The sequence below is a fragment of the Talpa occidentalis genome, unplaced genomic scaffold (genome assembly GCF_014898055.3).
Source record: "Talpa occidentalis isolate TD23 unplaced genomic scaffold, MPIMG_talOcc4v2.1 talOcc4.5, whole genome shotgun sequence".
Taxonomy (NCBI): domain Eukaryota; kingdom Metazoa; phylum Chordata; class Mammalia; order Eulipotyphla; family Talpidae; genus Talpa; species Talpa occidentalis.
In genome coordinates, this window is record NW_023604861.1 from 8,943,641 (window position 1) to 8,964,215 (window position 20,575).

The 20,575-nt window shown below is 46.1% G+C and overlaps 1 protein-coding gene across 5 annotated transcripts in view; it reads right to left on the reverse strand.

Moving 5' to 3' along the window:
* Positions 1 to 17,308, reverse strand: part of MBNL2 (muscleblind like splicing regulator 2) — a 152,737-nt gene extending 135,429 nt beyond the window's left edge. For all 5 annotated transcript variants that reach the window (XM_037528777.2, XM_037528775.2, XM_037528778.2 and 2 more), the window contains exon 1: positions 17,086 to 17,308. The gene's annotated coding sequence lies outside the window, so the exon portion shown is untranslated. The remainder of the gene's footprint in view (positions 1 to 17,085) is intronic.
* Between the last annotated feature and the right edge of the window lie 3,267 nt (positions 17,309 to 20,575).

A 20,575-nucleotide genomic window follows, 5' to 3' on the forward strand; every position in this document is an offset into this window, starting at 1 on the left:
CCCAAGTTTATGGATTTTGCCCACTGTCTCTCTGGCCATTACTTCTAGCAGCCAAACAGCTCTGAAGTTAAAATTGAAAGAAAGAAAAAAAAAAAAAAAAGGCCAGGGGAAGGGGTTAGGTTAAGCTGATTTCTCTTTAGCACAAAAGTACAACTTCACCGACATGTGTGCCATTCCTAGGGTGAGGGAGAGACTGTTGTCTCTTTTCACGTGTAATGGAAACTTCTGGGTGTATTTTAGGGGGTGATGGACTATGGATTTCTTTAAGCATGAATCATTGCTAATAATCATCTACAGAAGTGCCTGTCTCAATAATGGCACTTTAATGATGCATTTGCATTCCACATTTATTGAGCATCTACTACTTACCAGGCATTGGCTCAAGTTTAAAATGTATGTGGATGGCTATGATAAGGAGAGCTTAACACTCTTCCATGTGTGACATCTATGTTGGCAGATTTTGTTGTTTGGGAGAAAAGTACGAGGCTCAAGAGTTACCTGTGGGCTGAACGCAGTGAGAAGAAAAAAAACCCAAGGGAAGTGACAAAACAGCAAAGGTGCAACAAATAACACAATGACACAGCACTTTAGAAGGAAGCAGCGGTCACTGTATTCTAGTTAGGCCTAGAATGATCCAAAGCTCATCTTTAATTAATGAGGAACAGATGCAGTTTGTGGGCCTCTCCCCCTACTGACCATTGAAAGGGGCATGTCACTTCCAGCAACACAGGGCTCTTACTGTGTGCAGGGCATTTCCAGGCCTTTGGAAGCTCCTTGGAGAAGCATTTAGACCTCAGTTTTCTACCTTCCTTCCAATTTATCTGACATTTTCCACCTTTCCTGTTAGAGCAGCATCAGACCTGCTGCTACAAATTTTCAGAAACCTTTTCTCCAGTGGTCACAGCCCACCATCCCCTGTGGCCGCCTCCAGACAAAAACTACACCAGATGCCAGCTATCAGCCCAGCTGACCCAATCTTACCTTAACCCTGCTTCCTCTCTGCGGTACCTCCAGCCCTCCTGGGGCCTGAATATTCCACACCTCCCTCCCTAAACATTTGCACCCGGCCCTTCACCTTGCCAGTCACCACTCCCAAGTGTCACCATGGTCATTATGATGCCATCTTCACTACCACACATCGTGGGTCTAGGCTTGTCTTCCCGGAACTTTTTTTAGGATTTGGCATTATTACCCATTATCACCTGGCTCCAGAAAACCCAAATACAGATCCATGTTATGCCACCAATCAGCATTATTTCTAGGATATAATGAATGACACGACTTACTTACATGGACTTGACTTCCATGGACTCCTTTCTTATAGATGCAGAAGCATCGAGAGAGGTCCCAAGGCCAATACTCCTGCCCCAAGGATCACCTGCCCTCTCTGAAATGCTCCTCACCCGGGGTCTCCATCCCAGGGAAGTACGCCAAGGAAATCCCCTTACATGTCAGGAATCCCCCATGACTGTGCCATCAACCATTTTCTAGTTCACATTCACTTTTTATGTAGCTCAACTTCTATAATGATTTCAAATGCCTCTCCTCTGGGGATAAGTCTCAAATATACTTCTAGCTTTGAACCCTACCGAAGCCCAGACGTGCACTTCCAGGAGGACATTCCAACCTCTCCGCAACCATCTCATGGTGCAAACCAATTACATTATCTCCCCGCCCCCCTCTGCGGGTTTCTGTCACTGGCACCAGCGCTGTTTCTGCTTTTATGGTCTGAGGACCTCTTGGACTCCCTCCCTTTCCCCTGTGTAGGGGCAGGACATGGGCACAGGGCAGGTTTTCTCATCCAGCAGACCGGGTGAAGGAGGAGTCAGAGTCCTCAGTAGTTTTTGCAGGTGTTTTATTGGGATTTACCCAGTACACAGCAGGCAGGCCTCCCAGCCCCCAGCAAGTCTTCACTCTATCTGGGCTCTCCGGCCTTCTCTGCTTCTCTCTGGTTTTTTCTGCTGCTGCTGGCATGCCCGTGACGCCGCCCTTAAAAAGCACAGGTCTTAGCCCAGGTGAATCCCACCTCCCTATGCCCACACCCTACTCCAGGTGCCGCCATCAGGCATGCATCAGGCCCGCAAGGATCCATCATCTAGCCTGATGGCAGGAGGGCAGAAAAGCCTGACATTTTTCCTTACCCTACATCCTGGCTTCAGGAAGTCCTGCCCATGCTCCTTGGAAGTTGATGCCTCACCTCCTGCCTGGTCCTATGGCCACTAGCGCAGCTTGTGCTTCATGACTTCCTGAGCGCCCGAGTTCTCTGCGCTTCCCGTGCTCACAGCGGCATCTCCCCAAAGCAGTATCTGACCTCATTTCTCACCTGCGCACAAGTGCTCGGTGACTCTGCTGCCCTTGCAATAAAGTTCAAAATCCACAGCTTGGCATTCAGGATCTTCCACAGTCTAGTCCATGCCAAGCTCTGCAGCTGTGCCCCCCCCATACTCCACCCCATGCTCCAGAGAAACCAAAATGGGGGCTTCCCTAGAGCACAGCTGTAGAGTAAGGGAAAATGTCAAGCTTTTCTGCCCTCCCGCCATCAGGAGAGATGATGGATCCTTGTGGTCCTGAATGCATGCCTGATGGCGGCACCTGGAGTAGGGTGTGGGCATAGGTAGATGGGATTCACCTGGGCTGAGATGGGGCTTTTAAGGGCGGCGTCACAGGGACGCCAGTAGAAGCCGAGAAAGAAGTGGCAGAAGCCAAAAGAGAAGCCGAGATCACCGGAGAGCCCTGATAGAGTGAAGACTTGCTGGGGGCTGGGAGGCCTGCAAGCCTCCCGGCCCCCCAGCACCTCTGCCTGCTGTGTACCTGGTAACCCCAATAAAAGACCTGCAAAAAACCACTGAGGACTCTGACTCCTCCTTTACCTGGTCTGCATGAGGTCAGAAAACCTGCACTGTGTCCTTCCAGTCCTGGCCCTACAACAGCATTGCAGAATGACTCTTCCTTCACAGACACGTCAGAGGCTTTCTTTTCCAGGAAGCCTTTCCTGGTCACCTGGAGAACAGGAATTATCAACAGGGCACCTCAGACATCCCTTGTGGCATGGATTACCTCCACTGTTGTGATTTATTTGTATATTTGATCTATCATGCCAGGGCATCAATTCCAAGAGAGGAAAGGAAACGACGCTAAAACCACGACCTTTCTCTGCATACTTTTCTGCAAATGTTTCTGTCCCCAAGTAAACTTTGCTAAGTAGGTGTTTACCCTGGCAGTGCAGGTAACAATTAAATTAACAGTGAACACACCCTCCCCTCCCCCGCCCAGGAACATAGGGCTCTCACTGTGTGCCGGGCATTTCCAGAACATTGTTTTGCCAAATATCCAAGGAACTTGAGAGTTCTAGATCATCTTGTGTGTGCTAAGCAGGAAATCAAAGCTCCAAGCAATCAGGTAGGTTTCGTTCATCCCAAGTAGCAGAGCCTGGGTTCAGGTTGATTTCGATGACCCGCAGCTCTTGATTCTTGCCATCCCTAACCTTCCTTATTTGCTTATTATTTTGGACAGCTGCCCTCCCTTGACTTACATGCACAACCATAAACCTAGGGTTTCACAGCAGGAAAGGGCAGAGGGCACCAGCCAGTATGGTGCCCAGAGTGTTCCTTCCGCTAGTCTTGATTGTCAAGTAGAAAAAACATCATCTGAAGGGAAAACTTCCATGTGCTTACAGAAAACATAAAAGTAGGGAGAGAAAAGGAGGTATTATTGTACACCATTATTATTATTGTTGTTGTTATTTATGTTTTATTATAAATATATATAATTATATTTATATTGTTATAAATATAAATAAATATAATAAATATAAATATTTATTATAAATACAAATATTTATTATAAATATAAATAAATATATTTATTATTATTGTTATCACTGATGATTTCCTTTCGAGTCTGAAGTCCCAACTTTCCATTGGCCCACGGGAGGATGACATGACCCGTCACGGTCCCCCTTATCAGGGGGAATGGAGTCCCCCAATGGAGACCAGAAGGTCAGGAGCAAAACAATTGGGGGAAGGAGTGAGTGGGGACAAAGGAAGGAAACAGGAGTGCCTCCTGCCCGATTTTCCCTTTACCTTAAAATAGACAGTGCCAGGTCACCAGCTACGTTTTAATGGCTGTATTGAGGCTAGAGAAGAACACAAATCCTATGTGTCCGGCTCACTGGATTTTCTCAAAGTGAACCCGGTCATGGAACCCACAGGCAGACTGAGAAACAACCTATTAGCAGGACCCTGGAAACCCCAGGTTTCCGGTTCAGAGGCCACCTTGGCCCCAAGCCTCTCCCTGCCCAGCTACTGCATCTAACTAGTTGGCTACGTTTTAAATTAACCCTTTGACTGTCCTGGCCAGGGGAGCCTGCCTTCTTACAAAAGCCTTTTCTGGTAGCAATTGTCATTTCAAAGCAGGGGGATAAAGTGTGTGAGAAAGAGTAATTTTGTGTGTAGGAGAAAAGTGTTTCTAATTTTCAATCCTGAAAATGTGAGGGGAAGAGGAATTTGCGAAGGAGGGAAGTCAGTCAGTAAATGCAGTCTTGTGCTGCTTCCCCCATTAGGAGCTGGAAGGATTCCAGCAGCGTGCCATTTTGAGAAAGGAAGCAAACAGCATCTCCCCGCCCCCCACCCCTACCTGCCTCATCCTCGGCCGAGCAGGCCGGCTCCTGCTCCCAAAGCTTGCAGATATCTGGATAGGTCAATGCTTATTCTTTAATGGCGAAATGCTCACCAGAAGTCTGATGTTGGATTGCACATATGGTTTTGATTTTTTTTCTTCTGTTTTTAACCAGTGAGCATGATGGAGTGTGTCACAAACCTAACTCCAGGATGTGCTGTGTTCTGCCAAACTGTAATGGGAAACTAACTCCCATGCCGATGCCCCTTCTGCTTAGCAGCTTGGGGTGGGGGTGCGACCCAGGGAGGAACCCCAGGCTGAGATGTGAAAGCAGTGAGCTACCACGCCAGGGCAACCATGAGCTCTGAGAGAGGCTCCCCTGTGGTTCTGACAAAGCAGACCGGTCATGTGGGTGCTCTTCCATGGCTTCCGAGCTCGAAGGAAGGGATCAGATCCTCAAATAAAAATCCGCAGCTGCAGAACAATTAACTCAAGACCCAACTTGTGTTAGATTAAGAGGGACTAACATTAACTCTCGTATCCCCGGTGTTTTAAGTGGCCACGTTCTCCAGCTTCACATGTTGGCTTATTGGCTGTCAATGTTTCCAAAAATAATCACTCTTCTCAAATGTTTTTCTGATCAATTATTTAGTGTGGTCTGGTTTATACACCATCAATTTTACCCAAGGTTGGCAGGGAGGGGATAGGAATGTATACTCCTTGGTGGACAACTACAAAATTTGTAGTTTTAATATAAAGGGCAAAATTTCAGTATTCCAGAGCACTGGCTAGGTTTCCAGGACGTTAGTAAAACTAGTGGTAAAGGGAAAAAAAAAAAAAGTCAGGGCTTGTGACAATGTAGGGCCCCGGGGATCTTTAGGTTAAATATCAACCAGGGAATTTTCCTACGTAAAACTAGAGGGTTTGTCTCAACTCATGTTTGAATGCATTAGAGCAGGCTTTTTCTAGATGAAAACCTGGCCAGCTAGTTGGGGAAATGGTTTACTAGCCCTCCTGCCCCCTCTCTTTGTTTGTTCAGGTTGTCCCTGAGCAGGCCTGGGCGGAGCTGGGGGAGAAAACCTTTCCTGGTTTCTCCCTCTCCTCTCGGAGAACAGAGGGTAGGTGTTGCAGCCTGCTGCTGACTGGAGCTAGGATTAATTAGTTCCTTCGGTGACCTTGGCATCGACTGGTGGCGGAATGTGCCTCTCAGCTGCTGGGGACTATGCTGAGAGCCACAGAGACACCCAGGAGAGGACACAGAGCTACTGCTAACATGATCGCCATTTTGTTAAGCCAAAAAGGAAACCCAAAACATGTATTTTATCTCTGAAAACTGCCTGTGTGGAGGTTATCTACCTACCTACGTCTCGATCTATAGGTGTATATATATATATATATGTAAATCTCTACCTACCTCTGTCTGTATCTATAGGCAATATTATTCTATATAACGATCTGTATTAATCTAAATCGATATGCATCTATGTACATCTGTATATATTAATCTATAAAACTACCTATATACACTACACACATATATATAGATATACAAACATTATCTATCACCTATTTCTCTTACCTATTGTTTGTCATGTCTCTCTCTATGGAACTGATCTACCTACCTACCTACCTACCAATCGATCGATGATGCCCTACTGATAGTTTTGCAAGGCAATGCCCAGCATCTGGGAATTATTTCTGGAGTTACCTAGAATCTACTGTTGAGACTGAAGACAATTTTAAAGCTATCCATGCCTTTGGGGAAGATTCTGTGTCCCTCTCCCCACCTCACCTCCATCTATCAGCTTTTCTCCACCATGCACAGGCCTGAATAGAGCTGAGGACAAAAGAAGATTCCTCTCTCTTTCTCCAAACAGGGGGCTCAAGGTTTAAGTGTTATAGTGATGTGGGTCCACACTGTGACACAGCTGTCAAAAATACTCAGTGTCCTGGGTTGCACAAATGAAAGTATTATATCCTGAAAAGGGAGGAGCCAACTGCTCCCATCAGAGGAAATTTGGTTACTATCTTTAAATATGTGAAAGGGCTTGCCTGCTGAAGAGGTATTTGACTGGGTTAGTTAAGGTCACTAAGGGCCTGAACAAGGGCTGAGATGTGAAGACCACAGGGAATCCTATTTCATTTCAGTACCAGGAAGAATTTTATAAGAAAATTTTATGGTTGTATGTGTCATGAGGTAGAGATTGTCCAGTCAACAGAGGTGGGCAAAGCCTCTCGCCAGGCCTGAAGAAAGAACCTGCTTTGTGCCAAAAGATCCCTCCCGTTCCTTTCAACTTGGGGGTCCCTTCTGACTTTTATCTTCTGTGGTGGTTTTTGTCTGTTGAGTGGATCTCAGAGAGATGGGGCACTCTGCATCTCAGCACTGAGAAACATCCCTCTGAGGCGCTGACAGTCCTGATATCTGAGCACCTAGGGGAACAAAGGCACAGCTGGGAGAGCTGGTCGCGGGAAGTCAAGAGTTAAAGAGTCCAAAGCTCTCAGTAGGTCCCAGCAGCCCTGAGGCAGCTAGTCCCTTTGATCCCTCCTCTTAATTGCAGCTACTTGCAACAGGGAACTTTAAAGAAAAGAAAAAGGGAAACTCTAGAGATAGGGTTTGTTTTGTTTCCTGAGGGGATGGTCTTTGTGGTGGTTGCCAGAAAGCTGATTATTTTGGGGTTCAAATGATGGACTTCCTCAGGGGGACTCTACCACACTCAGAGTCAGGTGTGACTAGAACCCCAGAAACACCAGCCGTGGACCTGTGCCATTTAGTAGGGTGCCAGACATAGCCTTGGCAGAGATGAGAGATCCCAGAGGAGATAGCCAGACAGCAAGGAGAGCAGGGAGAAGATCCTTAGTAGGAACTGAAATCCTTGAGCAGGTAGAGAAACACCATGTGCCTTGGTGGAGATTGGGGAGCAGGAATAAAAAGATAACAGCCTCGTAGCTGATGGGTGCTTGTACATGCACTTTATTTAAGGTATCTCTAAGTTGAGACTCACCAAGGCCTTTAAGTTTCTATACATACACCACACACACACACACACACACACACACATACACACACACACATATGCTTACTGGAAATGGAGGAATAAGGCCCAACAAATCACAACAAATAATGGAGAAGAGGCTCTAGCCAGCCCTGGCCACATTCCAAGTTCCTTTGTGAGGAGGAATTTCTGGCTAAAACCGAGGTCCCGCCTGCACAGTGCGCCTGTGATTGCTTGTTTGTGTTCCATTTAACTAGTGAATTCTGTTAACAGCACATACAAATGCCTGAGGACCTCTTTTTAAAGCAACCCCTCTTATGCGGCAACCCCCAAGCGAGCACCACTGATGACCACCAACTGGGGGCTCATCCTCTGCTGTCACCTGTCATCATGTCCCCTTGGCAGGTAACTCAGCCTCCCTAGTTTCATTTTCTTGTAAAAAGGCTTAACGGAGTTGATGCACATAAAGCTCTCCGCAGAGAGCTTGGCATCTAGTAGGCACTCAATAAACCCAATAAACACTTGTTCCCTTTCATTCCTAAAAGATTATTGGTAAATTGAAAATGTATAAAAATACCAGCCATCTGTGTGTGGACTAAATGGGCATCTGGGCAGAGATGGCTTCTTCTAAATCAGTTTAGCTAGACTCTGGCTCTAGGAAAGAGCCACGTGAGTGTCATGGAAAAGGAAGACCTGGAGGGGAGGGAGACAGATGGACACAAAGCAAGATGTAAGCCTGTCCACGGTGAGGTCCGGACATTCCACTGGAGCTACTCTTGTAAAGAGGTAGCTTTTCCAATAATGGTTTGATTTATATGACCAGACTGTAAAACTAGCATTTTTAAACCACCGTGATTTTAATTGCATATACCATTTTGTTGATACTCTTTATATTCTTTGAAGAAAATAGTATGACTGACTTTTTAAGGGAAATGGTGAGTTTGTCAGTGTTCCCTGAACTAACCTACTTGGGGTGTGAGGACCAAAGGAGGCTCGTCAGACTCACAGCTTCCAGTTTTGACCACTGTTGAGAGTAAAAAGAACCTAAGGGTGATTTAGAACACATACTCCATAGGAAACAATAGCTCTGGAGCAGACAAGTAAACAAACATGCTAGCCCTCCCTGGAGGGAGGGAGCAAATCACTAGGGGAAGTGCTGAGTCTGCCCAAGGAGAAAGCAGCCATTGTGGCGCATGGAACGTCAGTTCACCCTCAGCTCAGTGGCAGCAGCCAGGCAAGGCTAGCTGTGTTGTGGGGGGTCAGTGCTGGCCCCGGTCATAGGGAGCGCTCCTGGAAAACCACCCCAGTTACGGCGCGCTGCCGCCATTTGCAACTATCACAGCAGAGCTGGTGTGGGCTTCCAGGCCTCAGAGGAGCAGTCTCTCGGCCTCTGGGAGTATGTTAGAAATGCAGGATCTTGAGCCCCAGTCTCCATCTACTAAGTCAGAATCTACAACTAAATAAGATCCGCAAGCGTATAGGTAAAGGATACAGCTAAATCATCCCTGTGAGCCAGTCACTATTCTGTGGTTCTAATTAAGAGTGAACCAGTGGCGTTCAGACCTCTCCTGACATGCCCGCTGCTCCCCTCAGCAGTGTACTTCGTCATTCTGCCTGCTCTGCTCCCCGCTCTGGCTCTGGTGAATTCTCTCACCCTCCCATGCTTCTGACTGTATCTCATGCTTGTATAAATAAATAGATCTTTAAAAAAAAAAAGAAAGAAAGAAAAACATTAAAAAAAAGAGAGAGTGAACCAGTATTTGCTTCCAAGAGAACTCCTCAGTCCACATGCCAGAGAGGCAGACTCTGAGCAGCAGGATGACACAAGGGGTGGCACCATCACCCATGGGACCGCAGAGATGGTGCTGAACATTCTGGGTCACTCATTTTTTGGTTGATAGTTTTGTTCCTTTGGGGGCATTTATTTCCCTGTTTGTTTACTTATTTATTTTTTTTATTTTGTGCTAGCTCTTCTTCTCATACAGGCCCCTATAATTTTTCCCAGGGCTCATCCTTGGTCACCTGCATGCTCCCTTCTTCCTGGGATTCTCGAGCACCCTCACCTCCAACTGTGGCGGATGTGTCTCAGTGAACATTTGCAGCCTGAGGTCTAACTAGCCCTCCATTTCCACACTGACCAATGTCCATGGAACATCCCACTTAGATGTCCCATCATGAGCTAAAAACATGGCTACCAACACTGAACTCATGGTCTCTCCCCTTCCCCCAACCTCCTTTCTTTGTGGTCCCCCACTCCCTATTTCTGTTCCATTTATCACACTCCCACCAGAACCCCGGTGTCAGTTTGGCTCTGTAAGCTCTCACTGGCTTCTTTTATTTTACCCCTCAAGATGCATTTTGGATTTGCCCTTTCTTGTCTACCCTCACACTGCCACTCTGATCCAACTCCTTCCCACATCATGCCTTGAATATTTCAAACATTTTCTGGTCTGTGGCATCGCTTGTTACCAAAAATTTAACCTCTAACCCCATTCCAAGTCCCAAATTGAATCCTACAAAGCATTAGATGTGATGTGATAGCCACAAAAATTAACCTCAGGACTCTTTAGGACTCCCATCCTCTGACTTGTCCTCATTGCCTTTAACCTGATTTCCTGCTTCTCCCCAACATTTCATCTCTATTCTCCAAAGCCAAGTTTCTACTTTGGCCATGACATCACTTCATGTTCTTCCTCCTTCTGAGATGCTCTTCCTTTCTCTAATTTTGACTACTGTCCTCTCCAAACTTATTCTGATCACTTACCCTTATCAGAGAAAACTTCAGAGCAGGGTCAACCGTATAGCCACCAGAAGGCTAGTTATTTACAAATGCTCTACATGCAGAACAACACTGGTACGTTACACACGTTATCAAACTTATATGAACACAGATGTTTTGAAAAGATGAGTTAAAATATATATATATGGTGTAAGTTCAATTATTTCCTTTCCTTACCTAGTGAATGATCTTGTCCTAGATTTGGGGTGCAGACAAACCATTTTAGAAACATTCAACTAGACAACATACAGCCATTCAGCATCCGCTTCCCCATGAAGCCTTATTTACCACCCCAGTCCAAATGAAGTTCTACTTTCCTGAACTCCCAGAGCATTTAAAATTATAAGTAGTAAATCATCGATATAATATCTGCTTCACCAATACTTTTTAGTTGATTAATTGAAGCTTGCATCTAGGATGCCAGAAATTTATAGATTTTTAAAATAATTCAATATCTTAATTAAAAACATTACTGTCTTCCCAAAATTGCCTGGGTTGGGTTCTCCTCTACCATGGAACATCCATTACAAGAAAAATCCAAGTCAGACTGCAGTGTAATTTCATCTCAGGACTGCTTTATCTCATTAAATATCACATGCATGGATTCCTAAAATTTGAGGACTAGTTTTTCCACTTTTTTGGTGGATGAAATTTTTTAGCACAATTTTAAACCTCTCTCAAATTCAGATTTTATTTAATTTATGAGATGGGGAGCAAAAGGGGAATCCTTTAATCACAAAAAGAGATTAAGCATAAAAACTCAAAGGATATATGCTTCTCAGCCTCTACAATTTTAATTACACCTAGTATTTATGTAATCTCACGTGAACTCATAGCAAATCTAAGATTTCTAAAAGAATGAACCTCCTACTTCCACTTTGAGTTTTTATGTCTTTCTGCAAATGAGTTAGTTTTAATTTCTCAATTTTACTTGCTTAGCTGAAAACATACTGCCGCCTACCTGCAGAAATTGGGGGTCTGGGGGGCCTCAGTTTAAACACTGGTTTTGACAGGTATTACCTGTGAGATCATAGGTATGTTGCTGGACCTCTCAGAACTTCTCCCCACACTAACTTTGTGGGGACAAGATTAACTCTGTGAATTTCTTCTAAGGATTGCCTGAGATGTGTGTGCCAAGTACCTAGCTTATAACAGAGGCCATGAAAATATTCATTTTTCCTCTCTCCCTTTAGGAGACTTAAGAGAATGCAGTGAGATGCTCTCAAGGGGCAATGAATACTTTGAATTTTAGTTTCATTGTTGACTTTGGTTTTCCCCACAGTCTTCAGGCTATGTACAACCATTAGAGAATTTTATGTTCTAGAAGCATCTCCCTGCCTTCCACAGTCACAGTCACCTGGCTCCTGTGTGGTCGGACTAGGGCGGGCATGGAGCCAGGAATGGTTTTGTCCTCCAATGCCTTGTGAGTCGTCGGAGCTGTGAAAGCAAAGGCCAGTCAAGCCCTGCCAGGCTGCCTGTGGTCCCAGGATCTACTTATAAATGCATTTGTTGTCCAAGAAAGAATCTTGTGACAAGCACACAAGCACCAGGGAACTTGGAAGTTTTTCTTGCTTTTCAAAATGCAAGTGAATTAACCTCTGAAAAACAAAATGAATTAAAAATTTAAAAATCCAGTTTCTAACTCGCCTCCTCCAGGAATTCGACCTAGCACACCCTGGTGGGAGTGCTCTAGTTTTAGACGCCTGGTTTTTAAAGCTCTGTTTGAACTGTTAATTGAGATAATGTCTGCGAAAGCCCTTTGTAACACAGAAGGAGCTATACATATGTTAATTATCCTTCCAAAGACATTTGTGTGCTGACCTATTCTTATCTTGTTTGTAAGTATCTTGTTCCCCAGCGATTGTGGATTACAAAGCTTAGGACCAGGGACCTGAGGGGTTTCCTGATCCTGCCTCCTCCTTCTGTGCGCTGAGGTGGCTGACCACCCCAAAGCCCTTCCACAGCCACCAGCTTTCCCTGGATGCTCGTAAACCTGCGAACCTGCCCATCTGCCTGCCGAGGCCCAGAGCTGAAGACTGACTCATCCTCTGTGTCCTTTCTCAGTTCCCCCCGAGGAGGTCCCCTTACCTCCAGGTGTGGCTGTGCCCAGAGAGCACACACTGATTCTGGTGCTAGGGTCAAAAGCAAAAGCAAACAAAAACTACATGTTTAAAAAGGGAAGTTGATTTTTAAAAGTAATTCTGCTTTTAAGCAAAAAAAGAGGGGGGCAAAGTTTAATCCCTTGGGTGAGGAATCAGGTTTCCTCCCTGGAGATGAGGACCCGGAGATAATTGCACAGGGCTTCCCGGCACCCGAGGCTCAGAAGTGGGAGAGGGTCTAGGGTTTCCTTTTGTCGCCGGGTGTTTAAGGCTTTCTAGAGGAAGATTCGCCCATGTTCCCCAGCTACTCTGGGGCTGACTCTCAGCTAGCCAGGTTGGGTGGTTGGTCTCAGCAGCCTGATATTTTGGGGTTTCCCGGGTAGCATTCTCATAGGTTTACTGCTCATCTCACATCTTCGTATGTTCCTTAAATAGCATTTATGCAGGTGAAGAAAGTTCACAGGGATATGAAAAACTCAAAATTCCTGCTCTTATTCTACTCTCTCCTCCCTCCCAAGACTGTCTCCGTAATGTCTGATAGGTCACAACATTAAAACAATGTTCGCCAGTGAAGCTATTATGAAAGACATTAAAATTTACAATTTTGCATCATTTTTTCTCCCTGTTTTTCCTCCGCACAAAGTGTGGGTTTTGGATCCACACAAAGTCAGGTTATTCGGTAATGGGCTTATCCTGACCAAACAGCATATGCCAGGGAACCCAAGAGGTGTTTAATAAACACTTGTTGACTGATTGATGGAACACACCAACCCAGGGCTGGAGACAATGCACCCTTTGTCAGAGCACAAAGGTCAATCGGGGCGTCCATTTTTCTGCCATGTGAGGGGAGCAGGCCAGTCAAAAGCTTGTCCATCGGCCCTACCGCTTGCATTCACTAAAGAAACCCTCTGGCCTTCACCTTCCTACCTGCCTCCAGCCCCAGAGACAAGGTGGGACCAGCTTCAACTAAACCACGATGCGGCTGGGCCCAGGCCCTGATCCCGCTTGGCTTCTCACTACGAATGTTACTGCAGCCGCAACTAACAGTGTGCACATTACACAAACAGTAACAACAACAAAACCAAAACTGAGTTGAGTAAAAAGACTGGAGAAAACAACAACTAGTGTTGTTGCAGCTAATTTCTAGAACCCACATCTCCTGTCTCACTCTTCTAGGAAAATCCAAAGCCTGAAACAGCCCGTTCCTGGCTCCCCAGGCAGTGGGCCTCCGTGCCCGTCCAGAGCAGTTAACCATTCTCGAAAGAATGCGTGGGCCAGGCACCTAAACTCTCTCCACGGTCTGTCCTCTCTGCCCAGGCTGGGCCTTCAGGCTGGGCCTTGGGCAGATTCTGTGACGAGAACTGGCTGTCCTCTGGCCTGTCTTGCTCCAGGCTCCCACGCTTTTGACTTGACTTTGGCCGACAGCTTCCCAGACCTGGTTACTTGCTGACTCTGCTGTTCCTCCTTCCCCATCTTCCATAACACCCTTGGCCTCCACTGCCCGCCTGCTCCCCGGGGTGGCCAGGTTTCTCTGCCAGGCACGGCGGTGGCAACTGTCTCTGGCCCTGCCAGGTCTCACGCGCAGCTGCACCTGGAGCTATCAAGAGCTCCCCCAACTCCATTTTCAACAAATGACATGCCCCGAGGTTGTGCCAGCACCTTTTCGTGACCCCCTGGCAGTGTCACCAAGCCACTTCTATGCTGATCAAATATTTGCCATTCTGGAAATTGTAAACAAATCAGTCTGCCTTTCTCTCCACCTTCTCCTGCTCGCAGCAGGACAGTGCAGGAAGAAAGGCAAACGCGCATGCAAGATGAAGCCCAGTCAGGCCACTATCAGGGATTCTCTCCGGCTCGGCTCGGTATCAAAATCCTCTTCTCCCACCTCTTGCTCGGAATCTTGAGTACCTGATCTTGAATTTCCATGGCGTTCCCTGAGCTCGGGACTGGCTGGTAGCCATGTGATATTGATTTGTTTTCACCATAGCAACAGCAAATTAAAACAACTAGCAGAGAGAAGGCAGGCTGTTAACCACTCAAGCTGCCTAACCAGTATATTTCGCAAGCATATTTTTCTCCTTTCCTTTTATTTTTGCTCGTATCCACTCCTCCACATTCACAAATGTGACAGGAAAGTCAAAGAAAAACAGCACCGAATGTTTGGACCCCACACGGCCTGTGTCTGAAATAGTCTGGTCTGCAGAATGTTGTCGAGACCGACGGAGAAGGTGCAGACGACAGGGCTCTGCCGGCCTTGGAAACTGTATGTGTTGGTCGAAGGATAAACACCCCAAGAAATCTACATGAGCATGAAGTAGAGCGAAGCCTCTTGCATCTACGACTCCCTGTCTCACTACCCTAAGACCTTTGTCAAGTTTCATTAATACTGAGTTTTTATCCTACTGTACTTTAAATAGTTCCTTGTGCCCAAAGACAAACAACTTTTTTTTTTTTTTTTTTTTTTTTGGTCCAATGTCAAGGCCTCTCAAAATGCTACAATTCTGAGGGAAAGTGTGGCAAGTGTTAGTGAATACTACTCAGAGAGAAAAATTGAGGTTGGTGCTTGCTCAAGGATACACAGGCGACCCACGGAGGAACACAAACTAGAACTGGGGGCTCCCGAGAACACCAGTCTGTTCTAATGGAAGTTCCTTCTTCAAAGACTCCTTATTCCAGGGCTCCCCCACCCCCACTCCATCTCAGGGACCCAGGTTGCCACCTGTGACACAGGTGTAAGGGCCTGCCGAGGTGCACCCCCCTTCCTGCGGCCCTTCTGCGCTAGGACAGGGAGCCCTTTATATAAAAGCAGCTGCTGCCACCATCACAACTGGCCATGAAGTTGCTGGCAAAACCTGGGTCCTCAGAAGTGGCTCCAGGGGGACCTGGCACCGAGGCCTCAAGGACTGTCCGTCCAGGTGGTGGTGCCGGCTGCACTGGGGGAGGTGGGGTGAGAAGCAGAGCCCCACTCCGCTCCCCACCGCCTTCTGCCAGCACAGCCAGGGTCCTGCGGGAAACCTGCCCCAGCCCGCCAGACCCGAGGCAGGTGAAGAGAGGGGAGAGGCCCCATTTCTGCGGGAGACCTGTGTCGGGCCCAGGAAGGAGGGATAAAATATGAAGCCGTAACTCAGGACCTGCCAAGTGGGAGGTGAATGTTCCTGGCCGAGACATAACGAAATCTTCCTCGCCCCGAGCCCGGATAAAAGAACACACAGCAGAAATAGTTGGGAGATGACGTCAGAAGTTCTGGGCTAGTGTCCTGCACGTCTCCTTGAAAGTAAAAACAGTGGGTCGAGAAGGATCTGCGTGGCATTGCCCTCATTTGAATGAGTCTGCTGCCACGGCTTCTCACCAAACAGGCAGACTAACCGGAGAAACTTCATCTATTTAAAAGATGGGGGGGTCTCCCCCTTTCTCTAGGTACTTTATTTTCCCAAAAATGCACACATTACCGAATGAAGAGCCACGATTCCCACTTAACCTTTGTCTTCTGAAAGGACAGTGATGATTCTGGAAGAGCACTGTCGGCGCTGGTAGTTAGACAACTCAGATTTTTTTGTCCTCGCTTCAGTGCTTGCTAACTATTCTAAAAATGTTACACATTTATTGTAAACACATGCTTCTGAGGCCTAACAAAAAAGCACAGTTTCCTCCTGCCTGGGAGAAACTGAAAATGGAAAAGGAGAGAAAGAATTCTTTAACAAATCTATCCTTTCCTTCTCTTGGGCCAACTGTGTTAAAAATAAATCTTCTTCATCATTTCTCACTGCTGCTTCTCGGCGAGAAAGTTGATATGGCTCAGCCCAGTGAAAACACAGCTTTAAAAGCTAGCCTGCCCTCATTAAATTATTCTGCTGGCTGTGTGTTCTCATTAAAAATGCATAAAGATCAGATAATTGCAGTAAGCATTATTAACCCAGCTTTACTTTTGAATATAATGGTTCCACTTTTAAGCTGGAAACAAAGACTCAGACATGCCAGGAAGAGAAATGTAAACATGGAACACTACAGTATCGAAAACTTGTCAAAAAGCTACCTCTCGCTGGCTTGTTAAAAATGCGCTTTTGAAAGTCCATGGCTTTGTGGCTCCAGGTAGTTCCCCCATTTCCAAGAAGTAGACATATTTCTGGCTAACCACTCCACCGATGAGGATTGGACCAGGATTTTTTTTTTTTCCTTAATCACCAGTCTATTTTCGAATCAGAGGAGCAACGTAAACTTTATTTATTGGGGAGCTCACTAATAGCCGTGTGAAAATTTGCTCTACCAGGAAAATAAAAAACGCTCTCGAACATTCAAATGGTTTCTGATGAATAATCAGTGGATCTGTTCTTTGGAAGGAAAAAAAAAAAAAAAGCAAACTCGTTTCGTGCCTCACCCCAAACAGGCGGCACAGATTCAAGCTTTGCCATTTCTTTTTTTCCTCAAATCAAAATGTTACGTAAAGCTCCAGGGTCCCCTGCAAGTGTTACATTTGAATTAGTGGAATCCGGTTTCCCTGGCTTCCCTAAGCAAGACACATGGAATGCAGCATACCGCAGCAAACTCTTTAAACATTCACCAAAAAAAAGAAGCAGGCGGAGGGGGGTGATTCTCCTACCTTGTTTAGCTCTGCCTCTCGCTCCCATTTACAGTAACCCCAGGAACATCTGGCAGAATCAAGCGGCCCAGGCTTCTCCGCTGCATCATGAGGAAGAAATTTCCACGTAAATAGTCCTCATTCCCTGTTTATTGTACGCTGAGAGTCGTCTGCCGTATCTGGAAAATTTTGCCTTCAGATGATGAAGCAAAGACAGTCTAAACTCTGTTGCTGTAAAGCTGCAGCCCTCCCTCCCGACAAATCCCTCCCAGCCCTGGGCAGCCAATCCCCAGCTAGTTCGTCAGCCCTACTCCTCTGAAACTGGCCTAATAGGATGACTGACACAGCAACACAGCACTTGCAGTGTGTGAAAACAGTGCATCCATACTGATGAAAGAGGAATTTCCCTCTCAGAAGAAAGCAATCCCAGCACCAAGACAAAGTGGCACATAATTGGCAGAGCAGACAGAGGGGCAGCTCAAGCGAACACCCTTGCAGACAGCCAGCCCGAAGCTCGTGGCTGCTCCAGAAATACTTTGGAGGAGACAAAACTCCACAGAGTCCAGAGAAATCCAGGTTGGACGTGAACTGCACTCATGATCCCATTTGACAAAGCATGTATTTTTTTCTTAGAGAGAAAACAATCCGGGGTCTGCCATGGCCATGAAGACCTGGCAGAGCATCTACACGTGATTTCCATTAGTGGGGAAGAACGTGTTAGCCCAAGTGCATGTTCAAAATCAAAACATGCCTCTGCCCCAGCACACACCGTTTTCCTGTAAAACATCTGTTCCTGCAGTGGCTAATGACTGGAGTTCATAGCTCTTTCGGCTAAGTTTTCAGACCGCTGGGGACTTCACTTCGGGCATTATGAACAATGCAACTGGCATCTATACATTCTCCCTCCTTTTGTCCTCTTGGCAGACACCCGTGAGAGGATTAGGTGAGTCTTAACTGTCTCAGGTGCTACTTGATGGACACCGTGCGTGGCCCATATTGTCATCGACACAGCCACGGGCCCTGGAAGAGGTTTACTGCTGAGTCTGCATGGTGCACCACAGGTGCCCCTTCACAGAAAATATTTAGGAGGTGCTGAAGCTGCCTGAGCTAAAGTAGGGAAAGAGAGACAGAGAGGTTCGGAAGGGTTATTTATTTTTTTCCTAGTCAACAGTCCTCCTGCATGCTTTGAAAAAAACCATCTGGCATTCAGCACACACAGAAAGCACACGTTTTCCTTTCACTAAAGACAACATTGTGAATTACAAAACTCAAATGTCATGATTACAAGACTAGCTCAGAGAGGGCTGAGAGGTCGCACCATTGTTTTTAAGCGACTGTTCAATCCCTCTGCAGTGAAGTCATAGTTGGGGTGCAACATGATGGTTTCTTTTGATGTCGCCAGTTGTGTTTTCTTATGATGATGTTTGCGGAGGTCATGGTGGCTTGTGACACCGTGCACATTTTAGGGGTGCGGGTTCACATCCACAGAAGTACGTCACTGTGCCACCCCAGCCAAACGCATTTTAAAAACACAACATTTCATATGATTTGCAGACAATTTCTTCAGTAGAATCCACCATTTATACCCCTCAAAATGGATACTGAGAATGTCCGTTTTCATCCCAATGGAAACCTATCAGCTAGCATAACCCGCAGGCTTTTGTTTACTATATTTTTTTCTGGAAATTTACGTGATCTCTGGGGCCAACCATGTAGAAAATTATTTTTAATAATATGCTCGCAACTATACTGCATGGAAGCGGCCCAGCACTGGCTCGCTCTCCTCTCCCTGCCCTTCCTCTGACTGTGACTTTGAAACAAGCATCCCCTTGATTTCCTTTCTGAACTTTCAGTCATCTTGGATGCGTTCTCCTAATTTCCATCCAATAAAAATTTGGTTGATTTTTCTGCCCCTCTCGTCCAGATTCCTGACCTATTACTTGGATCATACAAATGCCAAGGAGTTGGCTTCTGGCACCCCAGCTTCCCCATGTTCAAGCTCCCCTGTCAGCAGACAGGTTTTCCTAAATTATGTAAAAATCATGTTCTTGAAATTCAAATCCTTCTCTCTATAAAATCCAAACTTCAGACTTCAAGATCCCTCTTAATCTGACCCTTCTCATTCACTTCAACTTTTGCTCCACTGTTTGCCCAGGGACTCTCTGATGGAGCCACACTCCCTTCCCAGCACCTGGCCCTACAGCCCATCCCGTCACTTAATGAAATCTTACCCGAACTTTAGACCTCAGCTTCCACCCTCCTTCTGTTATGGCTTCCCCGTTCACGTTGTCTTCTCTGATGTGCTTCTCCTTTGAACGCATCCTGCACTGCGCATTTTACCAGGCCATTAAGCCCTTAACAATGTGTTGATCTTCCCATTTCAGAAGGCAAGGTCTGGAGGGCACATTCATTCAGATAATGTATGTAAGCCACCTATAGAGTGGCTGGCCTGCGATAAAAGCTCACGAACTGGTGGAGATTCTTATTGTGATTTCCACATTGTTCACTGCATTTACAAGGGTGCCATGCATACATTTGCTATTTTCTTAATTCCTATCTCAAGAATTGACGTCATACCCATCCAACTGCATATGTCAAAACCCCAGCAGCTGTCCCTGACCCTCCCTCTTCAACCATTCTGTGAAATCTATTATCAAAATCCTTCAAGGTTAGCAGCTAAATATTTAGAAATGTTTCACATTACTCTGTCTCCACAGCGCAGCTTTGTCCAAGCTGTCAGAGTCTTTCACCAGGACCATTAAAATAGACTCTTAGCTAGTCCCCTGGCTATACCCCTCAATCCCTTTTCTACACGTCAGCCAAAATAATCATTTGAAAACAGAACTCTGACTATTCCACACTCCTTTGCTTAAAATATTGCTATGGACTAAATTTCACCCCCCAGCCCCTATATATATATATATATATATATATATATATATATATATATGCTATATGTATATACATATAGCATATATATCATATCTATATGTGTGTGTATGTGTGCTGAAACCCTCTGTCTCCATGTGATAGTATTTGGAGATGAGGCTTAGGGTGGCAACTGGGTTATGCAGGTGGTTCCCTCATGATGGGATTAGTATCCTTATAAGAAAAGATGTCAGCAGAGGGATCCTTTCTCTTTCAGTCAAGAAGGCGGCTGTCTACAAGCCAGGAAGAAAGCCTTCATCAGAACCCAAACACGCCGGCATGCTGACTGCAGACTTGTAGCTTCCAGAGCCATGAGAAATACATTTCCATTATTTAAGTCACTCAATTGATGAGGTATTTTGTTATAGAAGCACAGCTGACTACTCTAGTCTTGAAATATCTTTGGGCTGCTCTTAGGAAAAAGATGAAAGTTTCCAACATGGCAGACAAAGTCCTGTGCCACCCTCCTCTGCCTGCCTCTCCAGCCCTTCGAGGCCATTTCTTCAGGGAACCCTCCCCTGCCCTCCAAGATGAGCTCAGGTCCACCTGTTGTTTTCTCTCCCAGCCCACGTGCTCTGGAGCA